The sequence below is a fragment of the Suricata suricatta genome, chromosome 6, assembly GCF_006229205.1.
Source record: "Suricata suricatta isolate VVHF042 chromosome 6, meerkat_22Aug2017_6uvM2_HiC, whole genome shotgun sequence".
NCBI classification, from domain to species: Eukaryota; Metazoa; Chordata; class Mammalia; order Carnivora; family Herpestidae; genus Suricata; species Suricata suricatta.
The window spans coordinates 11,459,308-11,467,278 of record NC_043705.1 but is presented as its reverse complement, the minus strand read 5'-3'; the positions used below and the strand labels follow the sequence as shown (position 1 = coordinate 11,467,278).

Sequence of the window (7,971 nt, the reverse complement as noted above, 5' to 3'; positions counted from 1 at the left end):
TTTGGTAAGATGCATGTAACATCACATTTACTACCCTAACCATTCTTAGCGTGGGGTTCAGTAGGGTTCATTACGTTCACAGTGTTGGGCAGCCACCACCACTGTCCGCCTGCAGAGCTCTTAATTTGCAAAACTGAAACCGTGACCATGAAACACTAATTCCCCATTCTTCCCCCACACCCCCCACAACCGCCATTCTACTTTCTCTGCTATGGATCTGATTCTCTAGGTACTTTCTAGAAGTAGAATCAGGCAGTGTTTGTCCTTCCGTGACTGGCTTATTTCATAATGTCCTCAAGGTTGATCCGTGTTGTAGCCTGTGTTGGAATTTCCGTCCTTTTTATGGCTGGCTAATAGTCCATGTGTCATATTGATTCTGTTCTATCTGTAGAATATTTGTGTACAGTAAAGGGCGTAAGAGCCTGGTCAGCCTGGTTAGCAATTTGCCTGCTCCTCTCACACCCCGTGGGATGATGAACTTGATCCCAGAAATATCATTTTGTGTCTATCACTAAGAGCACCTCTTGAACCTGGACATGTTGGAAGCACAGCACACAGATTTGCCTGGTGTAGGGGTGAGCTGTGGGGGAAGCGATGGTATCTTCAGTCTGAGACATGTAGAGTTGAAGTTGCTTGCTAGATATTTAAATGGAGCTGTCAACAGTTGGTTAGTTATATTTTTATGGGACATCAAATAAACATCTGGACTGAAATTATGCATTGGAAGTCCTTGGATTCTAAGTGGTAATTAAAACCATAGAAGGGAGGGCTTCAAATAAGAGAAGAGCAGGTGGCTCAAAATGGACTTTGAAAAACTTAAGAAGTTGAAGTTTACAAGAGGATTTGGAGGTGTGGGTGACGAAGATCAAGAAGGAATAGTGGAGAAGGAAGAGAGAAACCCAGAGCATGCCGTCGTACAAGGGAAGAGAAGAGCTATTTCAATGAAGGATTTCTTTGGGGATGGCTGATGAGGGGTCACATCAATGAAGCCAGAAAGTGTCATTAGATCAGGCACATGGATGTCCTTAGTGACAAGGCTAGAAGGAGAGTAGTTTTGCTGGACCATCACTCCACTTTCAGGTTTGCAGTTCAATTATAGCTCTATTTGGCAGATTCCCTAAGCCACAACTCTAACAACTGGAATTTTTTTAATATTTAAGAGGTTTTTTTTTTTTTAATAAGAAAGAAGACTGTTTGACAACTTAAGTTTGAAAACTTAACTGTTTCAGCATACAGAAGATGCATAGAATTGAAAGAGAGTTCCAACGTTGAGCATTAATGAACAATGACATTTTAAAGAACGCTTCAAAATTAGTATGCCATTGGGAAAACCGTGTTCTAAAAGTGAGACCGTGTATATATCTTCTTAGTGTGCCTTTTTATTGGTTCTAAACTTCTTATCTCCAGTTTGCTTCTTTATTTGAAAGTGATAGGGAAAACCAGAGAGACTAGCATGGTAGACATTATCAAAGGGGTGAATTAGAGGGAGAGTCCCAGGGGACAAAACTAATAATGTTATGTAATGTGTATAGGAAAATGACAAAGGGTCTCCTAATGATCCTGTAGTTGTGATTATGAAGAATTACAGAGAGAATGTTGACTAGTGGCTCTTGATCTCCATGGAAGGCCATAGGAAGAAGGACGGGGCTAGAATTGCTGTAAGAGATAACCGATTTGATAATAAGAGCTTTGTGTTGGTCAGTGATCGAACAATGGAAGGTTATGAAGAAAAGTGAGATATTTCCCATCTTACAATCCATTTAGCCAAAGAGCTGGCAGTCATGTGGGGTTCTGTCATTCTTTGATGGGGTTGTCTGGAGATGGGAGGTCATCATGCATCTCTAAGAGATGTCACTGGTAGAGGATTTTCTTGCAATTTCTTTTCTGCCTTCAGAACGGGTTTCCATATTGTTGACCTGCTTCTCTGTACATAGATACAACCCTTTCAATGGATACAAGAGATTTTAGATAGACTGTATGGATGTCAGGACGACGAAGAGAAATGGGAGAGGTGGGTTACACTGCAGGAAAGGAAGACAAAGCTGGGTACCCATGTTGCTGCTTCTGGAGTCTGTCCCTGAACAGCACCCGCCCCCTTCTGATTGTTTTCCTTCTTGCTCCTGGACTTCTGCCTTGTTGTTGGAGGCCATTGATCTCTTGCACACTTTCCTATCTCTAATTTTGGGGTCTCAAGAAGTCCCAGCCTTCTTCCTTATTTGCCTTATGGGGAAGCAATAAACAAATCATGTCCAGATTGTCAGCTTTTTACACTTTAAGTGTGGCTGCTTGTTAACTGTGTGGTTCCAGAATAGCATTTGTTCCTTTGTACAGTTAAGCACATATAGATGTTCTGTTTTGGATTTTTTAAAAAATCAGTATATTCCTGACTCTTAAAAGACTGAATTACTCTTAAGGACATTGAAGGCCCTGGGGCACCTGGATAGCTCAGTTAGTTAAGCGTCTGACTTCAGCTCTGGTCATGATCTCACAGTTTGTGAGTTCGAGCCCCACATCAGGCTCTGTGCTGACAGCTCAGAGCCTGGAGCCTGCTTTGGAATCTGTGTCTCTCTCTTTCTCTTCTCCTCGTCACTCATGCTCACTCTGTCAAAAAATAAAATTAAAATACCAAAACATTTTAAAAAATGACTTTGAAGGTCCCAAACCAAATCACTAAGTGGAGTTAAGTACTTGACACTTGCCTTTCTTTAAATCATTTTCTGCCAGTGTTAGCTAGTAGAAAATGGTTCCCCAAATTACTAAAAGTTAAAATAAATTTCTCCCTCTTACATTAACATTCCTGATATCATACAATCTACCTCACTGTGGTGCTTAGTAGAGGTGAATATGCAGACAAAAGCACAGTCACACAAAACTTCTAGAAGAACCTGGGGAGGAATTAAAAGGAGTGAACTTCACTTCCGATCTGCTGTATTCATGGATCCTCCGGTCCTGTTTTTTATTTTTTAAATTTATTTTTGATACAGAGAGTGACAGAGCATGAGTGGGGAGGGGCAGAGAGAGAGAGAGGGAGACCAGAATCCAAAGCAGGCTCCAGGCTCTGAGCTAGCTGTCAGCACAGAGCCCGACGCAGGGCTGGAACCCACGACTGTGAGATCTGACCTGAGCCAAAGTCGGAGGCTTAACCGACTGAGCCACCCAGGTGCCCCACCTCCTCCGGTCTTGTTGATGTTGCCTCCTCAATGTCTCTTCTCTCAGTTCTGCCCATTACCTGCCCAGTATAGTCTCTGCTGTTTTTGTATTCCCAGCTCCGAACCAAGACTGCAAATAGAAGGTACTCATTCAAAGACACATAAAGGTACTCATCAAAGTACTCATGATTGTCTGGGTAGAAGAATGAAGGAGAAAGGACTAGGGATCCTAAAAATTTGAGCATGGAATCCTATGTAAATGGGACTGGAGAGGCTGCTGTGGTCGTGGTTTTACCAGAAAGCTGGAGGAGAGAGTAAGGGAAGTAAACGGAGGGCTGAAAAGAATAAAGCAATTTGAAAAAGGTAGAATACGAAGCCTTCAAATAAATTTTTACACATCAGCTGGGCAGGAGAGGGGAAGTGTGGCTCATGTTCCTGCGTAAAGACAGCAAGTTTGTATTTATTTACAAGCTGAACTTGAGCCATTATCAGGATGAGGGAGTAAGCACCAGCACCATTGTGTATCGGATGCTCAGTAGCATAATACTAAGCCCGTTGTGAACATCACCGTGACTATCAAATGATATTAATGAACATCAACATCATTAGTCCTTATACCAACTGTATATAGGCAGAGATTATTATCCTCATTTTTACAAATGGAGAAATTGAAATTTGGGGAAATTAACTATCTTGCCCAGAGTGACTTGACTAGTGAAGGATAAAGTTAAAATTTGAACACAGGTCTGTCTGAATCTAGGAATTGTGCTATTAGCCTCTGTGCTGTGTTGCATAGAAATACAGTTCAGGGGCGCCTGGGTGGTTCCATCAGTTGAGTTTCCAATTCTTGGCTTCGGCTTAGCTTGTGATCTCTCAGTTAGTGGGTTTGAGCACCACATTGGGCTCTGTGCTGATTGCATACATCCTGCTTGAAATTTTCTTTCTCTTGCTCTCCCTCTCTCTCCAAATAAATACAGTTTATACATAGCATGAGGTGTAGAGATGTTGAATCACTATGTTGTGCACCCAAAACTAATGTAACTGTTGTACCCAAGATTTCTTTATCACCCCCAGAAACCAGAGACCGCCAGGGAGGCTGAAGCACGCAGGCAAAAGCAAAGGGCTTTATTATGAATTTAGGCTCGCCGGGGCCTAAACTCGGGTTCACAGACTTTACAGGCGTGGTGGATCCATGCTGAGAGCGAGCGAGCCCCGAACAAAGGCGGGGCAGGACTTTTAGGAGTTTGGGAAGGGGGAGTTACAGGAGATGGTGACATAGGTACAAAGACCCAATCATAATGGTACAACAGTATTGGCAGCAGCTCTAACCATACACACTGTTCAGAGCGTTCGTTACTTTTGGCGGGACCCAATTACAACATTTAGGGTATCTTTGAAATTAACCAATTACAGAGTGAGTTCAGGGTCTTGTTTGGTGACTGTGGGGTTAACTTTAACACTAGGTAACAGGGGCTTATCTAAAGTTCGCATCTGCAGGCCTTACCCTTAGGAATGTGGGGAGAGGTAGCTGGCCTTTCCTGATTGGATACCGCAGTGGTCTGCTTTTGCCCCGGTAATGTATAACTGCCAAACGGCCAAATGGTTCCGGAGCGACTGACCTTAGGCCTTCTAGTTTAGAGGGGAAACAAAGCCTGTCATGGCGTCTGCTAGGTTCAGACTTGTGTTCTTACATAACATTGTGTGTCAACCGCACTCAAATAAAAAATAAATACTGCTCATATGTTGTATCTCCCTCATTGTAGTGTGGCTGGATAGTTATGTTTGCAAGAAGGAAGCAGCATGAAGGCAGGAGTGTCAGCTCAAAGGAAAATGAAAAATGCAGGGAGATGGGGCTTCATCTTGACTTACTGCACAGCTTTGCCTAGGTTTGCTTTAATTATTCCAGGGTGTGGGCTAGGATTTTTAGTGGTAATCATGTATCAGGGAAACACTTAATTCTCCACTACATTCATTTCTTAGATGAAAAAGCTAAGGTTTGGAGAGCTTCCTTCTATAGATTCATATAGCTAATACCCTAACTGGGATCCAGCCGCTAGCCTGTTGGTCTGGATGTCATGTTTTTGCTGTAACTCCATAGGGACCTTTTCTGTGACAGCAAACATTTATCATCAGTAGATTTGTTGGGCAGTTAGCTAGGTATGAATGAGGAGGGCTAAAGCAGGTAATGGCCACATGCTCAGACCACCCCTGAGGGTTATAGCCACACCTTCAGAGCCACATCTAAGGGCTAACAGAACAGGAAAGGCTAACTAGCCACAGGACTGGCTCAAAAACCACAAGGTGACTTCCAAGAGCTGAGCATGCACACAAAGGATGCAACTAGCCCTTAAGTACCTTTATGGTCACAACAAAAGCTCATTAGACCTTCATAAGTATACAACACATAAGTACACACAATTATAACAAAACGCATCATTGGTAGGCACATGTATGAAGTCAAAATGTGATATAAACCACAAGCTGTCAATAAAAATGTCAATCAAAGCCGAATTTATGTGTACCCAGAACAGACTTAAAAGGATGCAGGTAGAACTTCTTGGAGTCATTGTCATGCTTCCTCCAGCTGTGGGTCCTCTTTCAGTGTTGAAAGGGTACTGTACTTATCTACTCAAACTCTGTCTCCCCATTCCAGTCTTGGGGCTCCAATTCTTTGATACATCTAGGACAAGAACCTCTTAACAGATTCATAATATATATATGGCATACATATATAAATTATATATACTTAAGTTAGTTTATTTAGAGAGAGAGAGAGAGAGACGCAGAGAGAGGGAGAGAGAAAGAATCCCAAACAGGCTTCACGCTGTCAGCATGGAACCTGACTCAGGGCTCGATCTCACTAACTATTGAGATCATGATCTGAGCTGAAATCAAGAGTCGGATGCTTAACTGACTGAGCCACCCAGGTCCTGGATTCATAATATTTTATAGTGAAAGGATAGCATAGGGATTATGTACCTCAGATTCGTTCATTTTATACTTGAGGAGATGGGATAGGAAAGCAAATTGACTTGATCGTGATCACTGGGCTCGTCAGTCAAAAAGCTGTTAGCATCCAGGCTTCTTGGTTTTATCTAAGGCTCCTTGCCCCCAGAAGAAACTGCCGTTTTGAATTTCAAGGACATTCTTTGATGAAAGCCATATCCAGATCTGTAAAGCAACACGGAACAAAGAAGGGTGAATCCTTCCTTGTACTGGAGAAGCTCAGGGGAAGAGATTTACAAACAGCCCCAGTGTGGGCTCTGATCCGTTTTCTTTGGTGATGTCAGGTGTGTGGAACTAGATACCATTGACTCGCCTGCAGGCTTTCCTTAGACTTTTGGGGGGGGGGGGGAAATCTGCCTGTCAGCTGCATCAAAACGAAGCCTAATTATTCTCCATTCCGCAGTGGCAGACATCATGAGGAATGGCAGGTTTGCATTCAAATACGGCAAATATTTGACATAACACTGTATTTGAATATAATGCCCCCAAGCAAAGTGTGTTTTCTTGCTAATATCTGCTGAATTGTAGAATTCAGGGATTTTATGAAGCAGAGAAAACCCTGGAGAAATTAGGTTGGGAACAACAGACTGCTTTTTCAAGGATAATCCTCTGTGTCTAAATTATAGATGCATTATCGTACTTCATTTGCATGACCAATTATAGGGAATTTCCTTATTGTGAGATGCAATAATTTTATATAATTGTAGTCATTTCAGCAGTTTTGAAGGAGGCTCCCCTAGCCGAATGCGGTCTCAGGGAAAACAAATTATGTTGATTTACTAGCAATTCTACAAATGGATAGGATGTCTTTATGAAGCACAAAGAAATTGCGCGCTATTTGACATTGTAAATTGCTTCCTCGGATTATGTCAAGCTACAGACCTATAATTGTGTGGTGTTGCCTCTGTGGGACCACCATTTTGCACTTGGATTTGGAGACTTTCTGTGTGATGATTAAAAGAGAGAAATGATACTTATTTACCCAGTAGTAAAGAGCGGGGAAGTGGCTGTGAACATCCAGGAAAAAGCAGAAAAGAGCAAGTCTACGGTGCATTCCTATTTAAGACAGCTCTGGTAGCTCTGTGGCTTTACTGAAATGAGCTTGTGTGAATGTTGACACCAAATGAAGGGGAAAAGAAGGGAAGTTAACTGGCTACCTCAAAATCTCTCCAAGCCTCATAAGACTGAAAAAGAGACAGGTTTTGGAGCTAATCTAGTGCTCTGGCTGGGCAGGAAGGCTGAGCGGGGAAATGCTGCGTCTTGCAGGTGCACAGCTGGGTGGTGGAGAAGTCAAGGCTGAAATTTGCCGACAGGCTGTTTCGGGTTCCATCAGGGTGGAGGGTTCCTGGCAGGTTGAGGTATCGGATAGGGTCTTGCAGAATTTTACAGGCACTTGTATGGCTTTTTATTTATTTCCTGTGAGACCCTAGAAATTGGCTGGTGGTTTTCAGACAGCCAAATGTGAGCAGTTGCTGAAGGAGACCAGGGAGCTGATCTCTGGAAAAAGCATTTGGATGAGGAGACGCGGACTGGCGAAGAAGTCATATGGGTTTCGAAGTTTAGAGTGCCCTTCCCTTGTTTTGTGCTAGATGGTATGAATGGGGGTGTCAGGATTTGAGGCTCCTCATCTTCCTCTGACTACACATTTGAGAAAACACGACTTCCGTTTTTTAATTTTCTTCATTTTATTTTTTTCTTTTATAGTTTATTGTCAAGTTGGTTTCCATATAACACCCAGTGCTCATCCCCACAAGTGCCCCCCTCCATGTCTATCACCTGCCTTCCCCTCTCCCCCTCCCCCATCAGCCCTCAGTTT

The 7,971-nt window shown here is 42.8% G+C and overlaps 1 long non-coding RNA gene across 3 annotated transcripts in view; it reads right to left on the bottom strand.

Moving 5' to 3' along the window:
- LOC115293713 overlaps nt 1-7,971 on the bottom strand; it is a 37,554-nt gene that overhangs the window by 20,235 nt on the left and 9,348 nt on the right. The window contains exon 4 of one of the 3 annotated variants that reach the window (XR_003909569.1): nt 6,135-6,320. The exons of the other annotated variants lie outside the window; for them this stretch is intronic. This is a non-coding gene — a long non-coding RNA (uncharacterized LOC115293713). Of the gene's footprint in view, nt 1-6,134; nt 6,321-7,971 lie in introns of those variants that run through there. 3 annotated transcript variants of the gene reach the window in all.